Source organism: Bos grunniens, chromosome 22 (assembly GCF_055505025.1).
Source record: "Bos grunniens cultivar Pamir isolate PY7600 chromosome 22, Bosgru_T2T1.0, whole genome shotgun sequence".
Taxonomy (NCBI): Eukaryota; Metazoa; Chordata; class Mammalia; order Artiodactyla; family Bovidae; genus Bos; species Bos grunniens.
Genome location: NC_141186.1, coordinates 26,246,258 through 26,267,543, shown reverse-complemented (window position 1 = coordinate 26,267,543; position 21,286 = coordinate 26,246,258). Strand labels below are relative to the sequence as shown.

Genomic DNA, 21,286 nt, shown 5'->3' with positions numbered 1-21,286 from the left:
TTTATTTTGATAATTTCAATTCAAATATTAGATGAAAAGGCTTTTGCTTAACTTCTTTGAATGTACATTTGTATTTTTCTAACAATTAAAGTCATGTCTCCTGATGACATAAAAACACATATTTGATTTATTCCAAAATAGGTAGGTAATATGTTAAAATAACAATATCAGTATTATTAAAATATGATTACAGGTAGCATTTTAAGATTTCTTTTCTTTTTTTCTTTTTTTTTTGCCAAGGGAGGGACAGTTTAAGGGTGTGGGACTAAGAGATACAAACTATCATGTATAAAATAGACCACCAAGAATCCACTGTATAGCAGACAGCATTATAGCTATTATTTGATAATAACTTTTAATGGAATATAATGTGTAAAAATATTGAATCACCAGGCTGTACAGCTGAAACTAAAATAACATTATAAATCAACTATACTTCAATTTAAAGGGAATAAAGATGTTTTTGCCATATCTTTGTTATTGAGATATATTCCAAAATTCTTATACAAATTATTAGAATGCAAAGCTTCTTCTTTACATCTTTAACTAACTTCACACTCAGGTTCTTTATTTTCCTTTGGAATTTAAGGATTTGTTTTCTATATTACACATTACATAAAACATATTCCTGCTTCCAAATTCAAAACTAAAGTAAGCCAAGCTCTGTTTTCTACTTTATTTTTTCCTTCTTTCTCTTATAGGTAACCATTATTATTAGTTTTTGTTTTACTTTCCATCTTTTTATCTCAGTTTAAAGATAACTTATAAGATATACTGCCCTGCATCTTTCTGGAAGTATAATGATTTTAATTTCAATCATGTAGGTTTAACCATAATTTTGTCTTAATAGTTCCATGTCAAGAAGCAGTGTTTCTTTTTTCTTCTATTATACAAAGAAAAGCTACGTTACATATTTCATACATACATCTTTGACTATCCTTTCACTATTTCCTTAGATTAGATTTCCAGAAGTATGATTTCTAATTTCAGTGTGAATATTTTAAGCTTAGTCACATAAATGCCAAGTTGCTTTGCCCGGATATAATATTCAAGTGTACTTTCCCCCATACCATTTGAAGTGCCAATTATCTGTGCTGACAATCTGACATGAATAAGAAAGGCATTATGGAACAGTCCATTTCTGTAACATTTCTTTCTTTGGTGACTTTCATCAAGTTAAGAGGTAATGAAATTTTGTATGAAATTTCAAATCATTCAAATCAATACTATAATGCAGAAGCTTTAAAGTATAAAACCATAAAACTTCTACATTATGCCTTGGCATTTCTAGAATGATGTGAAAGTTTTATTTCTGATTTCCTTGTTCTTTTCAGCCTCTAAGCACAAAGCACTTATGGGAGAGAGATCATGATATTCTTAACAACTTACTTTCCCCTTTAGGATCCTACTCAGATCTGACTTTTGTTCTAGCAATTCTTCCCCAACAAAATTTACCTGCCTCATGTCAGGTCCCTCGGGACCTTCACAAATGAAAAGTAATTCATTTGATAAATCAGCAAGAAATATAGAATCAGTCAACTGTGTGATGTGGCTACCAGCAAAGCTCATGTTATAGTATTGAAAGTAAAGTGTTAGTCACTCAGTCATGTCTGAGACTTTGCAATCCCAAGGACTATAGCCCGCGAGGCTTCTCTGTCATGGAATTCTCCAGGCAAGAACACTGGAGTGGGTAGCCATTCCCTTCTTCAGGGGATCTTCCCGACCCAGGGATCGAACCATCTGAGCCACCAGGGAAACCGTTATTGAAGTATGTATCTATACTATGGAGGACCATGCCATATTTACAGTATTCATTAATGAAACAACTATTAAGTGCCAATTGGATATCAGGTCCTCTGCTAGGGTACTGGGGTTACAATGGTGAACTGAAAAGACATGTGCCTACTTTGATAGAACACACACTCTCCAGAGATCACAAATAACTGTCCCATTGCAGGGCTTCCCTGGCGGTCCAGTGGTTAAGAATCCACCTTGCAGTGCTGGGGATGCTGGTTTGATCCTTGATCCAGGAAGATCCCACATGCCATGGGGCAACTAATCCTGTGTGCCACAATTACTGAGCCCATGAATTGCAACTACCAAGCACACTATGACACAGCTACTGAAGACCACACACCCGAGTCCACGCTCCACAAGGCAAGTCACCGAAAGAAGCCTGCACACTGCAACTCGAGAAAGCCTGTGTGCAGCAATGCAAGACCAAGGGCAGCCAACATGAACAAGTAAATAAAATTAAAAAAATAAATACCCCATTACATAACATACTTGACATTCAGTTTTGAGTTCCAAGAATTAAGAGGAATGGTGGCAAGCTAGTATGTGCTCTAAGAGGTGACCAGAGTAGCGAGAGTAACTGTGCTGAATCCTAAGAGAAAAAGTTAAGAGAATGAGATATTTAGCCCAGTGGAATAGGATAGTTCCTTGGAGTTATATATTCTTCAAAGAAATCTTGAACTGGAAAACCATGTTCAAGACTAGAAACAGCTGGCAGTTACTTGCTTTTGGCTATATGACCTTTGTCAAACATACATACGAGGACACCCAAGTAGCCCTCACTTTACATGGTACCAAGTTAAGTGACATTAATGCATATTACACACATGTGGGACCTGCTTAAGCAAGGACTGAGTTTTCACACAAACACGGTCACACATTTGTGTTAGTATGGTGTTGTGCAAAGTGAGGGCTACTCACACCCTGACTGAAGTGCCTGTGGGATAATGAAGCTTTAGTGCATGCCCTCTCCCTTATGTGCTCCAGGGGGCATTTAGGGTCTTGCACTTGTAAGATCCTTAGAGTTTCTTAGCACACAACTGAAAATGAAAATGAGGGCTTCACGAAGGAAAGGATCTGTTAAATTTTTACTTATACTGTATGTTCATCCCATAGCAATATATTTAAGAAACAATTAAATTAGTGCTTCTGACAGTGATGAGTCTGTTGCTACTGTGGATATATGCCCAGGTTACAATCTATCATTGTTTCCTATGCTGTCTCTGGTAAAATACATCTCACAATTGGCAGTAAGCATTTCTGAAATTTTGGGTTTAATATTTGCCTCTTATCCTCTAAAATATAAATTTCATATTTCAATTGTGTTTAGCTTGGTCCTCAGTATATCTGCAGTGTTTACAAATAGGTGTTCACTAAATATTACTGGCTGAATGAATTAAATAATAAAGCAAGGAAAGAAGAAAGGGAAGAAGGGAGGAGAGCAGGGATAAAAGGAAGAAGGGGGACAAATAATTAGTAACTTTCAAATTTTATAAATTTAACTCTAGAAAATACTGTCAGATTTTTAAATTAAACTCTATAAATGTGGTAACATGTGCAAATGGGTTACAGGGAACAACCAAAATGTTTTACAACTATGATTACTATTAGTATTGCTTGTTAACATTTATGGAGTTTACTTTCTGCCCAATATTAAGTTCTTTACAAGTTTCATCTTATTCAGCCTTCAAAATACATGGATGCAGCAGTAACTCTTTATTACCTCCATTTACCATTTCAGAGAGCATCTGGGTAAAGTACTAATAAGACTTTTTGCTAACTGCCTCTGTGTTTTCATGGCACCATAGAAGCTCACGATTCTCTAAAATAAAAGCAACTTTTAGCAGGACAGTCTTTGGTCTTTTTTGAATTATAGATTCCTGACACCATCTTGAAATGGAAGGGAAGATTTGGAAAGGGAACGGTTCCAATTTTAAAATCACACCACTTTCTATTCTCTTTGTCTCTGTATATACAGACGACTCTTACTTATCCCCATAAATGGGATACACAGAAAATGTCCCTGCTAAGAATCATGAGGCCACAAAGACATAAAGACATGCTGTGTTTCCCTTTAATCCTGGAGTAGCTTGAGAAAGCAAACAGAGTAAGATTTTCTTTTTTTTTTTTTTGTCAACCTTTCTTGCCCAAAGGGAAGAGTCGAGTTCAATGAAACATGACAAAGTGCTTTGAGATCTGAGGAGCAATTATATCAACTCGAAGTATTTCATGTAAAGTCAAAGGTGGTTTTATGTCCTTGAAAAAGAGTGTCAGTGCTCCCCTTTTATAGGTTTGTGCTTTGAAACAGTAGAGAAATCAAAACCCTATAATTTAATCCTTTTCTGCTTTGAGGGACACTTGCAAAGATTTGGGAAATAATAATACGATGCCTTGTGCTCTGAAGTCTCGCGTTATGTATCCCCTGTAGATTTCCTAAAATGAGACTGAGGCTACTGAGAAAAATATTGCTTTCTAAATGAAGCCAATACTTCTTGACAATTCTTCATTAACAAAATTCACAATTCAGGGGCACCTACTGAGCAGTGAGTGCAATGTATCGACAACTTGAGCTGTTACTGAAAATCTATATACCTGGAACAGTTACCCTCGCCAGGGTTAAGTGCATTAAAAAAAATTTTTTTTTAGGGGGTGCTGCTAACTCCCCAAGAGGGAAACTAATAAATAGTCCCATCTTCCGTGTTTCTGTGACATTAACCTTGGAGGTTAGTATTATTGTAATCTGTCTTTTATATATGGTAAGTGTAGTTCTGAAATCTTTGGGGACCCTTTGTATAATGCTGTCTTGGAGCAAGGGGGTGCCAGTTGTAGCATCTGTGTTGCGGTATAAAGTATGTTTTATGTAAGTGTAAAATATGTTTCATCTCCAAAATGAAATAACTCGAGAGTCTATTAAATATAAGAGCCTTCGCCACCATAGCAATCACCTTTAAGGAGATTAGAGGAAAACAAAAGACTTCCGACCATGAAGACTAACTGCTCAGAGCTTGCTTGCCTCTTTTCTTTTAAATCCCTTTGTGTTACATTATTGAACAAGCCTCTTGGCTCCAGACTATTCTTCCTAATCACTAATGCTCCCATCACCTGCCACACTCCTGGTTCTTGCAAACCCAAGTCCAAATGCCAGGGTTCTGAGTCCCTGGAGGGACAGCCTAAAGAGGATTGCTCAGATTAAGCAGACTTCTTGCCTTGTGGATAACTGCCTCTGTGATTTGAGAATTTCACAGAAGTTCAAAATTTCCTCAACTTTTCAGCTGATAGTCCTCGATCTTCTCTGGACTCTAGGCCTTCCAGAACCTTGAATATACGTTATCTGTTCTCTTTCCAGGGAAAAGAAAAGCGCATAAGCATGGAGCTTGGCCTGCAGTTTGCAGGATATGATAGTGAATATTTCTGAAATTCTATTTCTGTTGATCTTACCAGGGGTTTGTGATGAAAACAGTGAAATGAGGTCCCCCATTTATGGGACTTTTAGTACAAAGGATGCCCTCCTCCCATTTGTCATGTCTGCAGATACTAGCTCCTGAAAGAGACAGGTCCTGAAATCTTAGAGGCATAACACAATCTTGTGTGTGTGTGTGTGTGTGTGCGTGTTGTTTTTTTCTCACCAGGTCTGATGCAGAGTCGGGTACCTGGTAGAATGTGTGGCTCCAAGGTGACAACAAAGGAACAAAGATGGGGACGGCAGGCCACCTCGTCAATCCGCCACCCCAGGCCAGGCTGCTGATTCCGGTGTTGTTTATAGGCCTATTAATATGTTTCAAATCCACCCGTAAGAGAAACAAGACAATGTCAGGGTGACTGGTATTTGACGTGTAGTATCAGATTTGGTGTCTGAAAATATTTTGTCTGGTGTCCGATCTTGTTGTTAGATTTGGGGTCTACTATCTCCCTGGGCTGTAACTTTTCATAGACAGGGAGACAGAGAAAGAATTTAGGTGAAGTGCTGATTTTTTCTTCAAAAAAAGAAAAATAGACTTTATGCGGCTTAAGAGGATTTACTCACAAGAATGCCCTGATTTCTTAGAATGTCCACCTAAGTTAAAGAAAATATCTTAGCTGATTAGAATCTCCTTCTTTTGCTCAGATATTACAATAAAACAAATAAAATAGCATATTGAGAGAAAAACTCTTGCTCCCTAATACACACACACACACACACTGGAATTGACACTATTTACGTGGTACTTCAAGCTCCAACTTTACTTATTTGGCCACGTGTGTGGCATGTGGGTATTAGTTCCCTGACCAGGGATAGACCCTGTGCCCCCTGCAGTAGAAGTGTGCAGTCTTACCCACTGCACTGCCAGGGAAATCCAAGCCCCAACATTGATCTCTGACTTTTCCATAGAAAGACAGATGAGAACCTGTATATCTGAGCCGTGTTCCGGGGAGAAGCATTGATACTCCATTAACTGTAAGCCCTCTCTACACTGAAGAGAACTGTGTCATGTCCTTTGAAAGTCTCTGACCACTGTGGCAAAGAGGAGAGAAAGAGAAAAACACAGGAGAGTCATAAGGGATTGTTGCTCTATCTTATCTTTCATGTCCTCATATTCAGTAAATGTGCTTTTTTCTTTTCATGCATGCCCTGTAGTAAATATTGCTTAATTCAATTTTACTGTGTAGGTAAGCTTACGATAACAGAAATAAGTCATTATTAAATGAAGTTAATTCATAAAGCACTACTCGAGGCTTACCTGTGGATTCCACAGGAGAAGCATCCGTTTATTAACAATCTTCTCATTTCACCGTATTTTCCTTTTACATCAATCACATAAAAAACATAGGTGTCTTTTATTCATTTATTCACACAACAAGTATTTCTGAAGCCTCTACTATGTGCTTATGATTCTTCAAGCATGTAAAAGAATGTTAAAGAGATTTGTTCTCAGGAATTCCCTGGTGGTGCATGGATAGGAACCTGCCTGCCAATGTGGAGACATGGGTTTGACTTCTGGGCCAGGAAGATTCCACATGCTGAGGAGCAGCTAAGCTCCTATGTCACCACTACTGAGCCTGTGCGCTGCAGCTCCTGAAGCCCTCATGCCCAGAGCCTATGATCTTCAACAAAAGCCACCACTGTGAGAAGCCTGTGGACCACATCCAGAGAGCAGCCTCAACTCTCCATAACTAGAGAAAACCTGCATATAGCAATGAACACCCAGCACAACCAAAAATAACATTATAAAAGAGCGATTTGTGGTCCATTTTCCAAAGGAATATGAAAAGAGAATTGCAAACAGGACTTAAAAATCTCAGAACATCTGTTTACAGTGTGCTTCAACATAAGTAGAAATCCAGAATATATGATTCATAGGTCTGTATCTCCGAGGCTGGAAGCCTGGGTGTTACATTCCACAGACTCTTGTATCTCTAGGGCTCTGGATTCAATCTACCTGTGCCAGTGAGACATGCTTGTGTGCGCAGAGGAAGATGTAAGAGGCAGAACAGGCCACCTTCCTCCAGCAGTCGAGGCTGACAGTGTTGATTTCAGAAGACAAGAGCATCTGCAGGGTCTGGCAAGACTCCATATCCTCTGCCAGTTCTCACCTTTGGCAGCTCCTTTCTGATGTTAATGCAGTTTACAGGATGTGACCTAAAGATTCAGCAGCAGTATTTCCCACCTACCTCCCACCTAATTCCAAGTGTGAAATTCTGTTCTGTTTGAAATAATTAATATTCTTTTCTGTACCTGCTCTGAAATCTACTGATACAGCAATTCTTTTCTTTGCAAAAGAATTCTTCATTTTTAAGATAGGATTTGCTGAGAGGCTATGTGTTCTGCAGATATCAGTTCCATAGGTTTTTAATACTAAATGAAATAAGGGTCCTGTTGTCAGATGTGCTGAGAAAATCTTCATTTTTATCTCATTCTTGAAAATCACGATGAACATTATTTATCATTCAACACATTGGCATGCGGAAGTGTCTACAAGTCCAGCAATAGAATAACCACATTGAACTTTGTTTTAACAAAGCTCTATTTTTCACACTTGATTAATCAAGAGTTTTTTTTTTTTTTTTAATGTAACCTTTTTGGAGCATCTTAGAAAATTACCTTTTAAAAACTTCATTAAGGTAAGTGGCATATTGTACCATTTGTGGAAATAGTAAATTTCTGTAATAAGTGATGCTTTTCTTTATAAAATAAAATTAACCACACTGGTTTTCCCAGGATACAGATATTACAAAAAATAATTTATTACTATTGCAGAAAGTATGTCCAGAAGAGTATTCATATGAATGGATTTTCAGGTTTTAAGTAGTGTTACAAAAAGCTGTCAAATCTATCTAGAAGCTTTTAAAGGTAAACTCAAGGCCAATCTCTGTGTTACAAATATACCTGATTCTCAGCAGGAAGACTGCTGTAATTATTCAGAGCTGCATATTAGTCTGCTAGGGCTGCCATAACAAAACGCCATAGATTGGGCAGTTTAAAAGAGATTTACATCCTCACAGTTTCTGAGCCTGGAAAGTCCAAGCTCAAGGTTCTGCAGAGTTTAGTTTCTGGTAAGGGCTCTCTGGCTTGAAGATGGCTTCCTCTGATCAAAAGTAGGGAGAGGGGGAAAGAGAGAAAGCTATCTTCCTCTTCTTGTAAGGCCACTAATCCTATCAGATTTAGGTCCCACCATAATGACCTTATTAATTATCTCTTAAAAGGCCTGTCTCCTAACATAATCAAAATGTAGGTTAGAGCTTCGGTAAGAATCTTTTGGGGACACAAATCAATTCATAGCCAGTGGATATTCAGTTGATAATAGCAGTAGGGTCATACAAATTGTTTATAGTCAGTAACTGTTTTGATTCATCAGGACATCTGTACCTTTTAAAAATATTTTGACTATTATCATTGATTGAAATTGAGATATCACTGTGTGTACCTCTTGTCTAGAGGTAAAATCAAATAGAATCACATGATCTTAAAGTTATTGTTGGACATGTTCTACTGAGTTATATAAACTTACATTATTAAACTAACATAAGGACACTGACTTCAAACTTTAGGAGACAGAAAATTCTCTTTTCTCCAGCTCTTCTCAGTGTTGTGCTAATGCTCAGAGTATTCTCAAAGCATGAATTGCACTTCTAACTGTGCCTTCTCAGACTTAGTTCAGAGGAGTTGATCCAACCTGAGACCGACACACAGGCGGTCATGGAGCCCATTATTTCATATGTCTGTGTTCAGAAAGGCAATGCATCTCCTATGTGACTTCAGTCCAAGCCTTTTTGTTTTTTCTTGGAAATCTTCCTGATTTTCCTGACGGTGGTACACAAGGCACCCTCTCTCCAAGAATACATCCTAATTAGAGTGTTTTCAAATTAGAGGAACAGACCACATTCTGCTTCCTGACACCTTTTGAACATTTTACAATTTACATTAATTAGACAAACTGGGTGGTGTTCTAACAGGTACATTAATCTGACTTTTCCATGGAGTAAATCACGTAATTAAGATTAAGGCCATTGTCAGAGTGGGGAAGGAACTCCCTCCTGAATGGAATTACATCTCTGTTTGTGATTAACCTTCTTCCCCACTGGTTTTTGCAAAACAAAGAAAATGGGCCTCTGAATAAGAGTGTGTATTCTCCCACCTCTGCTGATTTGGAGCCTATTGGGACAAGTTTTATATAATGTTATCTGTTGTTCAGAGTCAGAGAGGGAAAAAAGTGACAATCCTATTAACAAGAAAGATAAGTCAGAGATTCTTTCATTGGGAAGTTCATATTAAGCAATTTCAGGCATGCAACTATTTTAAAATTAATTCACAAAGCAGCTCGAGTGTTTTATATTACTATTATAGTGTTTCTGTGTTTATTACCAAATGCTACTGTCCATTCTCTTCCGTATTTTTCTCTTACCATGAAGGAAATTCAATATAACATTGAGGTCAACTAAAACTTTTAAATTTCCCCTAAATTTTAAACACCATTTGTTCAAAATTTTGACAAACCTCTGGATTTTGGCCAATTCCAAGAGTGTTGATTTCAGATGCAAACGGACACACCGATGAAAAATTAAGGGTTTGTTGCATTACAATACCAGCTCTGCAACCAATCAATCATGTAACCTATATTAACTTCTCAGAGTTGCCATTTCCCCTTCTACAAAAGAAAGATAATAATAGTACCTGCTTCATAATACTGTTGTGAGAACTGAGATACTTAACATGAGATAATGTTGTGAGAATTGAGATAAGAAGAGAAGTTAATGAACTGTTTCTTTCGATATACGCACTGTGATTTGAAAACATGTTTCCTTTATGTGTGTGTATTGTGTGGTCTGGGTACCTAAATCACTAGAACCAGTTTATTTTTCTAATATATTTAAGGAAGTTTAATGTTACCCTTCTGGAAATCAATTTCTACTCTCATGCTTCTTCCAGGCATCAGGAAGTCCTGATTTGATTGACTTGTAGAGAAAGAAAGTACTTAAGCGCCCCCTGGTGGTAGCTTCTGGCTTTTGCTCCTGCTATCTCCACAGCTAATAGTTCCACAAATACCATAAAGATCATGCAAAATGAAGTCTTGGGCCATTAAGTTAATTAAGCACCACTCGGCACCATGGTGTGTATGACCCAATCTAACGATTTTCATGATCCAAAAATGAGGCTAAATTTAGAGTAACGTCTCTCCTTTGACTGTGAATTCAGTCACAGCCAAACTCTTATTAGAGTGATTTTAGATTATGTGATTTCTGGGGTAGGCACTCCAAAATTAACTTATAAATTGAATGTTCACATAATCTAAAGCACTTAGCCACCGTTCATTAAAATTTAAATAAAATTTTTTCTCTAACCGCCAACACTCTCTCCACCAAACTATGAATTCTACTTTCTTGCCAACACCCTGAACCAAAGCACGGCAGGATATTGAGTGGTTAATACTATTTCTTTATTTCCCCCTCATTTTTCCCCCTGAGCCTTCAAGATTCAGCATATGTACTAGGTCTTCCCTAGGACTGCAAGCCAGCTGTGACATAGTGACAAGAGGCAGCCAAGTGGATCAATAATAATAATTTAGCCACCACCTTGACATGAGCCATAAGTTTCCCTGGCTTTGTGGGCAATTCATGCAGCTTGTGCAATGTTGCCACATGTGTCTGGGACTCACAGGAAGACGACTGCAGTATATCTATTAATGTAGGTGGAGGCAGCCAAATAGTGGAAATAGTGGAATTGTTCAAAGATTCATATTTCCAAATGTAGTACAAACACTGCCACTGGGAGTGTTGTACTTTAAATGGGAAGTTCAGATCTTAAAGGGAGAGCCCTCTGATGGCCTAATTAAGTCAACTCCTCAACTTTTACTTCTTTTATAAGTTGGTTGAGTTTAATTAAAGTCTTTCAGCACCTACAAAAGAATCTGGTTAGTTCTCTGGGAAGGTATTTGAGTCCTTAAGAACAATGTTTTGGGGTTTCCCTAAGGTAAATTCAGAAACTGTTCAAAGAAGTTGGTTTTATGAACCACCACTCTGACCCACACCCTGACCCATCTACTTCCTCCTTTTCATTTCCAAAGCTACTACCCTGTTGAGACTCTTTCTTTCTGAGCTATTTTTAAGCATCCCTGAACAGATGTCTTCCTCTCAAAGCTTTATCCCTCATATCCATCTCACGTAGTGTGGCCAGAGCAATCTTCATAAGGAACTTCTTATATTGTCACATTTTCACTCAAAACTAACATTCTCTAGAAACAGAGTCCAGTGATTATGTATGTGTTTGTTGTTGATGCTCAGTGGCTCAGGCATGTCTGACTCTTTTGCGACCCCACAGACTGCAGTCTGCCAGGCTCCTCTGTCCATGGAATTCTCCAGGCAAGAATACTGGAGTGAGTAGCCCTTCCCTTCTCCAGGGGATCTTTCCAACTCAGGGATGGAACCCATTTCCTGCATTGGCAGATGAGCCAATGAGCCACAAGGGAAGCCCCTTATGTATATATGTGCTGTGCTTAGTCACTCAGTTGTGTCCGACTCTTTGAGACCCTATGGACTGCAGCTCACCAGGCTCCTCTGTCCGTGGGGATTCTTCCTTCAAGAATACTGGAGTGGGTTGCCGCACCCTCCTCCAGTTTATGTATATATGCTGCTGCTGCTAAGTTGCTTCAGTCGTGTCTGACTCTGTGCAACCCCATAGATGGCAGCCCACCAGGCTCCCCAGTCCCTGCGATTCTCCAGGCACAAACACTGGAGTGGGTTGCCATTTCCTTCTCCTTATGTATATATCAGATCAGATCAGATCAGTCGCTCAGTCGTGTCCGACTCTTTGTGACCCCATGAATTGCAGCACGCCAGGCCTCCCTGTCCATCACCAACTCCAGAGTTCACTCAGACTCATGTCCATCGAGCCAGTGATGCCATCCAGCCATCTCATCCACTGTCGTCCCCTTCTCCTCTTGCCCCCAATCCCTCCCAGCATCAGAGTCTTTTCCAATGAGTCAACTCTTCACATGAGGTGGCCAAAGTACTGGAGTTTCAGCTTCAGCATCATTCCTTCCAAAGAAATCCCAGGGCTGATCTCCTTCAGAATGGACTGGTTGGATCTCCTTGCAGTCCAAAGGACTCTTAAGAGTCTTCTCCAACACCACAGTTCAAAAGCATCAATTCTTCGGTGCTCAAACTTCTTCACAGTCCAACTCTCACATCCATACATGACCACAGGAAAAACCATAGCCTTGACTAGACGAACCTTTGTTGGCAAAGTAATGGCTCTGCTTTTGAATATGCTATCTAGGTTGGTCATAACTTTCCTTCCAAGGAGTAAGCGTCTTTTAATTTCATGGCTGTAATCACCATCTGCAGTGATGTTGGAGCCCCCCAAAATAAAGTCTGACACTTTTTCCACTGTTTCCCCATCTATTTCCCATGAAGTGATGGGACCGGATGCCATGATCTTCGTTTTCTGAATGTTGAGCTTTAAGCCAACTTTTTCACTCTCCACTTTCACTTTCATCAAGAGGCTTTTGAGTTCCTCTTCATTTTCTGCCATAAGGGTGGTGTCATCTGCATATCTGAGGTTATTGATATTTCTCCCAGCAATCTTGATTCCAGCTTGTGTTTCTTCCAGTCCAGAGTTTCTCATGATGTACTCTGCATATAAGTTAAATAAACAGGGTGACAATATACAGCCTTGACATACTCCTTGTCCTATTTGGAACCAGTCTGTTGTTCCATGTCCAGTTCTAACTGTTGCTTCCTGACCTGCATACAGATTTCTCAAGAGGCAGATCAGGTGGTCTGGTATTCCCATCTCTTTCAGCATTTTCCACAGTTTATTGTGATCCACACAGTCAAAGGCTTTGGCATAGTCAATAAAGCAGAACTAGATGTTTTTCTCGAACTCTCTTGCTTTTTCCATGATCCAGTGGATGTTGGCAATTTGATCTCTGGTTCCTCTGCCTTTTCTAAAACCAGCTTGAACATCAGGAAGTTCATGGTTCACATATTGCTGAAGCCTGGCTTGGAGAATTTGAGCATTACTTTACTAGCGTGTGAGATGAGTGCAATTGTGTGGTAGTTTGAGCATTCTTTGGCATTGCCTTTCTTTGGGATTGGAATGAAAACGGACCTTTTCTGGTCCTGTGGCCACTGCTGAGTTTTCCAAATTTGCTGGCATATTGAGTGCAGCACTTTCACAGCATCATCTTTCAGGATTTGGAATAGCTCAACTGGAATTCCATCACCTAAATATATATATATGTACTTGTATTTACACATGTGCATAGGTGGGTCTGTTTCTTTAAATTAATTTCAAATATTTTCATTAGAAATGGTTGACCTTTCCCCTCAATACTTTCTAGTACTAAGCATATAAATACACACATATATATACATACACAAAAATGCATAACATCCTTTTATACTATACAATTGCTTATACACACACACACACACACACACACATACGTATACAAGTTGTTTATAATATACAATTTAAAAATTCCAGGTCACATATGGAAACAAAAACCAAAAAAGCAAGCAAATCTATTGCTAGATGCCATTATAATTGGCTCCCTTCCCCAGAGGTCAATGAGACCTCAGAACACTTAAGAAAAAGCTGGAGATGAATGTGCCATAAAACTCTCCATTAAAAAAAAAATGGTGAAATGCAATCTGGACATTTATGGCTGGTTGGTGTCAGAGTTGGAAAACAAGGTACCCAGCTTCCTAGTCAAGGGAGCCTTTCACGCTGTCACACGACCGTCATACACTGATGTGCACATGCTCCCAGAAGCCTCAAGGGCTGCAACGAAGGAAGTTAACGGCAGTCAAGAATACAAATCAAGAAAGTTAAAATAGGGAGACGTATTGATAGAAGAAGCAAAAGGGCTGAGAAAAAAAAAATCACCTTGGTTGATAAGTGATGTGCTTTCTGATCAGAGAGTGTCCCTGTCCACCTAAAGAAGTCCTTAGCTTCAAACCTTACATTGATTCCTTGAGACTGGGATTAATTCTGTGACCATCTGAAGCAAGTACTACTATTAGCAAAAGAGGGTTAGAGTCTGGGTGATGCCAAAATTTTTTCAAAATGGTCTCAGGAGAACATTCAGCTCAGAGGCCTAGCATCCAAACCATTGGTCTAAAAGTCTACACATTAATTATTTGCCACCGCCTGCCAACAGCTCTACTGCACAGATAGAGGGGACATGGCTGCTCTTCAACAGAGGCAACAGAAAGGACATAGCTGTTGTGATTGGCCTGGACCTTGGCAAAGGAATTGGTTCTTCAGCATGAATTCACATAAAATCACCTTGTTTAAAAATGAAGATTTCCAGATTATAAGATCCTAGTTCTGTGTAGCCAAGGAGCCTTTGAGAAGTATTATTCTAAAGCTATTCATTTCAGTCTTGCATATACACATAGCATCACTGGAAATCATGTCATACATACACATATCCCTGGAGAAGGAAATGGCAATCCACTCCAGTATTCTTGCCTGGAAAATCCCATGGACAGAGGAGCCTGCAGGGTACAGTTCATGGGGTTGCAAAGAATTTGACACGACTGAGCACGCACACACACACACATACACACACACATATATATTTCATATATACATTTCAAATATATACACACACATGTGTGTGTGTGCTCACAAGGACAAAAAGTTTGTGATCTTGGCTTCATTAATAACTTTTAAAAGCATTCCTTTGTAAAAGAGCTGAATAATTTAATTATTAGAAATTGTAATTTGTCTAACTGACACTATGAAAATAAAATGATGGAGTAGACAACACTTTTCCAAATGAATTCACAATTTAGTCACACACATAAATGTGTGTGTGTGTGTGTGATTTCCATCCCATAATGAGTTTGTCTGGACCTCCGTTCTCTAAAAGGTGACCAAAAGTTTATAGAAGATCAAATAATTTCTATCATAAACAGAAGTCAACATAGATTACAATTATAACACTAAATAAGAATTTTAAAGCAATGAAATGTGTTAATTATATACGCTGAGTTCAGTTCAGTAGCTCAGTTGTGTTCAACTCTTTGTGACCCCATGGACTGCAGCACGCCAGGCCACCCTGTCCATCACCAACTCTCGGAGTTTACTCAAACTCATGTCCATAGAGTTGGTGATGCCATCCAATGATTTTGTCCTCTGTTGTCCCCTTCTCCCGCCTTTAATCCTTCCCAGTATTAGGGTCTTTTATAATGAGACAGTTCTTCGCATCAGGTAGCCAAAGTATTGGAGTTTCAGCTTCAACATCAGTCCTTCCAATGAATATTCAGGACTGATTTCCTTTAGGATGGACTGGTTTGACCTCCTTGCAGTTCAAGGGACTGTCAAGAGTATTCTCCAACACCACAGTTCAAAAGCATCAATTCTTTGGTGCTCAGCTTTCTTTATAGTCAAACTCTCACATCCGTACATGACTACTGGAAAAACCATAACTTTGATTAGATGGACCTTTGTTGGCAAAGTAATGTCTCTGCTTTTTAATATGCTGTCTAGGTTGGTCATAGATTTTAGCTTTTCTTCCAAGGAGCAAGCGTCTTTTAATTTCATGGCTGCAGTGATTTTGGAGCCCCCCAAAATAAAGTCTATCACTGTTTCCATTGTTTCCCCATCTATTTGTCATGAAGTGATTAGACCAGATGCCATGATCTTAGTTTTCTGAATGCTGAGTTTTAAGCTAACTTTTTCACTCTCCTCTTTCACTTTCATCAAGAGGCTCTTTAGTTTTTCTTCACTTTCTGCCATAAGGGTGGTGTCATCTGCATATCTGAAGTTTTGATATTTCTCCCAGCAATCTTGATTCCAGCTTGTGCTTCATCCAGCCCAGTGTTTCTCATGATGTACTCCGCATATAAGTTAAATAAGCAGGGTGACAATATACAGTCTTGATGTACTCCTTTCCCAATTTGGAACCAGTCTGTTGTTCCATGTCCAGTTCTAACTGTGGCTTCTTGACACAGGAGGCAGGGAAGGTGGTCTGGTAGTCCTATCTCTTTAAGAATTTTTCACGGTTTATTGTGATCCAAAAGGCTTTGGCATAGTCAATAAAGAAGAAGTAGACGTTTTTCTGGAACTCTCTTGATTTTTTGATGACCCAATGGATGTTGACAATTTGATATACACACACACACACTATACACACACACATACACACACACACTATACATTTTGAAGAGTTGAAAAGGGAAACTCTTTAAATCTAAAATCAAAAACCAGGCAACATGAGACAATTAACTGAGCACAGATTATGCTGAATTTCTTGGTAACGTTAAGCTCAGAGCCTCTAAGGAACATCTGTGTTGTACAGACATCATCTAAGCAATTGAATGTAAATTGGAAATTGAGGAAAGGTATGGTCTAGATGAGAGTTTATCACCCTTGATGCTACTGATGTTTTTAGCTAGATATTCCCTTGTTACAAGCAGGTTTCCCATGGATGTAGGATATTTACAGCATCCATGGTCTCTGCATACTAGATCCCAGTAACATGTTCACTCCTCTAGTTGCATCCACTAAAAATGTCTCCAGTGTTTGTCATGGGGAGAGTGTGTGTGTGTGTGTGAAATCACCCTGGCTGAGAACCACTGGTCTAGATACAGAAATGGGTGAATCACAGCTGTGTGGGTGGTGTTGAAGCCAGTGAGAAAGTTAAATATGTAAAGAACTGTGAGATACAAAAATATATATATATTTATAGGGTAAGCATGGCAGGGGATGAGGAAGTGAAAGAAGTTCAACCTAAGAGGTGGGAGAGAGACCAAGCAAAAATTTCTTTCTAACAGTCAGTTTCAGGAAGGAGTCCTTTGTTTTAGAGATGGAATACCTTAAGTATCCATTGATCTGATAAATAAAAGATCATTATTAACTCAATGAATCCAGTTTTAGTGGGTTGGTGAGGGCAGAAATGAACTGTAATGAGGAAGAGAACACTGATTAATTCTTGAAAAACATAAAATATGAAGGGAATCAAAAGGGAGGTAGCTAGATTAGGTATATGGGATAGAAAGGTTGAATAAATTTATCTATTTTTAGTGATAAGAGAGACAAGATTGTTAAAAGTTGAAAAAGAGCAAGTAATATGGGAGAAGCCAAAAAATTGCATTCTGAGACTCATAGGAACAACACTAATGCTATTGTTTTAAATATACAACATTACTGTAACCAGACAGAGAAACATGACGTTTGGGTTATGGTGCTGATTTTACCTTGTAACTAACAGTATGACAGGTGTCCTTATTTAAAAGACTCCATTTTCAGATGCATGAAAAAGGAAACATTTAGAAAGTGAAAGAACATTAAGAAGTTAAGGTCAAAAGAAAATGTCAAGTCTGTGAAAAGAAAGGACAGTGCCTAGAAACAGCCAAGGGAGATGCTAGGGGCAAGGAGGAATATTAAACCTAAACTCAGGTCAGCCCAAATACAGTCCACTGGTATCACCTCTTTCTAGATTTTTTTTAAAGACATTCGGATCTTTTTAGCCTGGAGAACTATAGTATGTGCAATAACCACACCTTTTCTTGTTAAAAAACTGTAGAGATCTGGGAAATGGTGTTATTCTTTCCCTACAATGATTGATGTTAGCTTTCCTTGGCTGATGGTTCATTATTCTTTCATCCCCAAACATAATTTGGGACTATTTTATTTTCTGTGAAAACATAGAAATAATTACTCCTCAAATTACGTGTGTTTTTGAGTTCAGATAGCTGTAGTCTTCTCAAGTACTGGAGTAGCAAGAAGACAGATAAATCCAGTGACACCGTTATGTTCTCTTTACAATGAGGAAGTTTAATAACAAGGTCTCTAGAGTACCTCCAATATTGAAAACTGAATTATTATTTTTCTAACATCCTGGGAACACCAGCAATATAACTTAGTGGCTAAAGTTATAGTCAATCTGTGTGTGTGTGTGTGTGTGTGTGTGTGTGTTTGTGTATGTGTGTGTGGTGTAATGAGGCATTTTCGTTAAGTCAGGCAATTCAGGTATATTAACTCTTTAAACCATAAAATCATTATCTAGTGCCCTGAGGTAGCAATTTACTAAATGGTATTCTAAGTAGCCTGGAAAATTTAATGGAGCCTCTGAGAAATGACCAAAGGCTTTCGACTGGAAACTGTCCTTACATTGTCCAGCATAAAACCATATTGGTGTGAAGATGAGCCATTAACAACGTTTCATACATAACATATATGTAGCCACATTTTGGTGATTTATTCCCAAAAAATATGCATTTGCTGACATGGAAGAACAATCTGCAGAGGAAATGGATGTGTAATATATGACTTGATATGTCTTCCAAATCAAGCTGCCATTAAAGACAAGAATTTGTGTACACGAATTTATCAAATAAATGACCATCCACTCTGATGAATGTTATCACTAAAAAATGACAACTGAACAATAATATCAGAATATATAACAACATTGAAATACTCTGTCTCAGAAATAGCAAAGCTCTTGTCTTAAATCATATTTCATAGAAAATCTCAATAAATGCTCAAGAAATAGATTATTACTTTCTTACAAATAGTAAGAAATGTGCTCTGTCTTATTATTCACATAATGGAGAAAGCAGGTAAATATTTATAAGACAACTCATAACAAAATGTATATTAATCAAAAGAAGACATTATTTAAGAATGAAAAAGGAATGTGGCAGACAGTGCTTAATTTTACATATTCTTAGCTTTAAACCTCTTTCTTCACCCTCACTGGTTAAATCCCCAGATTACCTTAGTACGTACTGTTTGTTCAATTTTTTAAAAAAATTATTTATTTTTTACTGAAGTATAATTGCTTTACAAAATTTTGCTGTTTTCTGTCAAACCTCAATATGAATCAGTCATCAGATCAGATCAGTTCAGTCGCTCAGTCGTGTCTGACTCTTTGCGACCCCATGAATCGCAGCACACCAGGCCTCCCTGTCCATCACCAACTCCCGGAGTTCACCCAGACTCACGTCCATCGAGTCAGTGATGCCATCCAGCCATCTCATCCTCTGTCGTCCCCTTCTCCTCCTGCCCCCAATCCCTCCCAGCATCAGAGTCTTTTCCAATGAGTCAACTCTTCGCATGAGGTGGCCAAAGTACTGGAGTTTCAGCTTTAGCATCATTCCTTCCAAAGAATCAGCCATAGGTATACATGTATCCCCTCCCTTTTGAAACTTCCTCCTGTCTCCCTCCCAATCCCACCAGTCTAGGTTGATACAGAGCCCCTGTTTGAGTTTCCTGAGCCAATCAGCAAATTCCCATTGGCTATCTATTTTACATATGGTAATATAAGTTTCCATGTCACCCATCTCCTAGAGTAATGGAAATAAAAACAAAAGTAAACAAGTAGGACCTGATTAAACTTAAAAGCTTTTGCACAGCAAAGGAAACTATAAGCAAGGTGAAAAGACAACCCTCAGAATGGGAGAAAATAATAGCAAATGAAACAAACTGACAAAAGATTAATTTCCAAAATAAACAGCTCATACAACTCAAATACCAGAAAACAAACAACCCGATGAAAAAGTGGGAAATAGACCTGTACAGACATTTCTCCAAAGAAGACATACAGGAGGCTAACAAACACATGAAAAGATGGTCAACATTATTCATTATTAGAGAAATCCAAATCAAAACTACAATGAGACATCACCTCACACTGGTCAGAATGGCCCTCATCAAAAAGTCTACAGACAATAAATGTTTGTTCAATTGTGAGTGTGTCTTCTTCTCTAGTCCTGGGGATAAACCTTGGCTACAATGATCTCAGGGAGTTTTGGATAACCTCCAACTCGCTGCTACAAGGACTGGTTTATATGTGACCCAGGCATTGACCAATCAGCACGTGGTGTTCCAGGTCCTGTGAGACTGGCTGCTAGATGGTTCCATGAGCAGAAAGCTCGATGCCGTTCGTTGTCCTTGTTCAATTGCCCAATTGGTCTGACTCTTTGTGACCCCATGGACATCAGCACGTCAGACACGCTTCATGGGTGTCAATACTGTTAGTGGGTGTCAATCAGAAAACACTGTTCTGCGCTCTACTGGTGGCCATCTTGTGAATATGGTCAAAATATAAATATAAAACGAATATGTGGAGAAAGACACACAGCAATCACAGAAAGGTCAAGGTCTTATTAAACCAAGGATTATCCTAATCTACCTCTGAGCTTCAGTTTACATGAACTTCAGTTAATTCTTTTTATAGTTTAAGCCAGTTTGAATTGGATTATCTTTTATTTGCTGTCAGATGCATCCTTCACTATTACATAGACTGCAATCATCTTAATTTCATTGACTCGAGCTTTAATTTCTTCATATGTTAAATGAGGATACATTTGTCTGTCTATATTAATGATATTGTAAGAATATCCAACCAGACATATGAAAATACAGTTAACCCTTGAATGATGTGTATTTAAACTATGTGGGTCCACTTACAGGTAGATTTTTAAAAGTAGTAAATACTACAGTACTACACAATCTATACTTAGCTAAGTCTGTGGATGCAAACTTGTGGATACTGAGGAACCACATATGCAAACAGTCAACTCTAAATTATATATGGATTTTCAACTTTGCAGAGGGCCCATGCTCCTAACCGGAGAAGCCAATGGCACCCCACTCCAGTACTCTTGCCTGGAAAATCCCATGGACGGAGGAGCCTGGTAGGCTGCAGTCCATGGGGTCGCTAGGAGTCGGACACGACTGAGCGACTTCACTTTCACTTTTCACTTTCATGCATTGGAGAAGGAAATGGCAACCCACTCCAGTGTTCTTGCCTGGAGAATCCCAGGGACGGGGGAGCCTGGTAGGCTGCCATCTATGGGGTCGCATAGAGTCGGACACGACTGAAGCGACTTAGCAGCAGCAGCAGCAGCATGCTCCTAACACCTGTGTTATTTAAGGGTCAATTCTACTTTGTAAAATACTGTAAAGAATGTATGGCACTATTATGTGACCAAAATAACAAATTTATTTTTCTTTTAGGAATCAAGTTACTCTCAGATGACATTCTATTTTATAAAA

General features: G+C 38.7%; 1 protein-coding gene across 6 annotated transcripts in view; it reads right to left on the bottom strand.

The window, feature by feature from the left end:
- LOC147348225 (uncharacterized) overlaps window positions 1–21,286 on the bottom strand; it is a 247,260-nt gene that overhangs the window by 58,187 nt on the left and 167,787 nt on the right. Inside the window, exons 3-4 of one of the 6 annotated variants that reach the window (XR_015151948.1) lie at window positions 6,108–6,286; window positions 5,452–5,559 (exon numbers count right to left, since the gene is read on the bottom strand). The exons of the other annotated variants lie outside the window; for them this stretch is intronic. The gene's annotated coding sequence lies outside the window, so the exon portion shown is untranslated. Of the gene's footprint in view, window positions 1–5,451; window positions 5,560–6,107; window positions 6,287–21,286 lie in introns of those variants that run through there. 6 annotated transcript variants of the gene reach the window in all.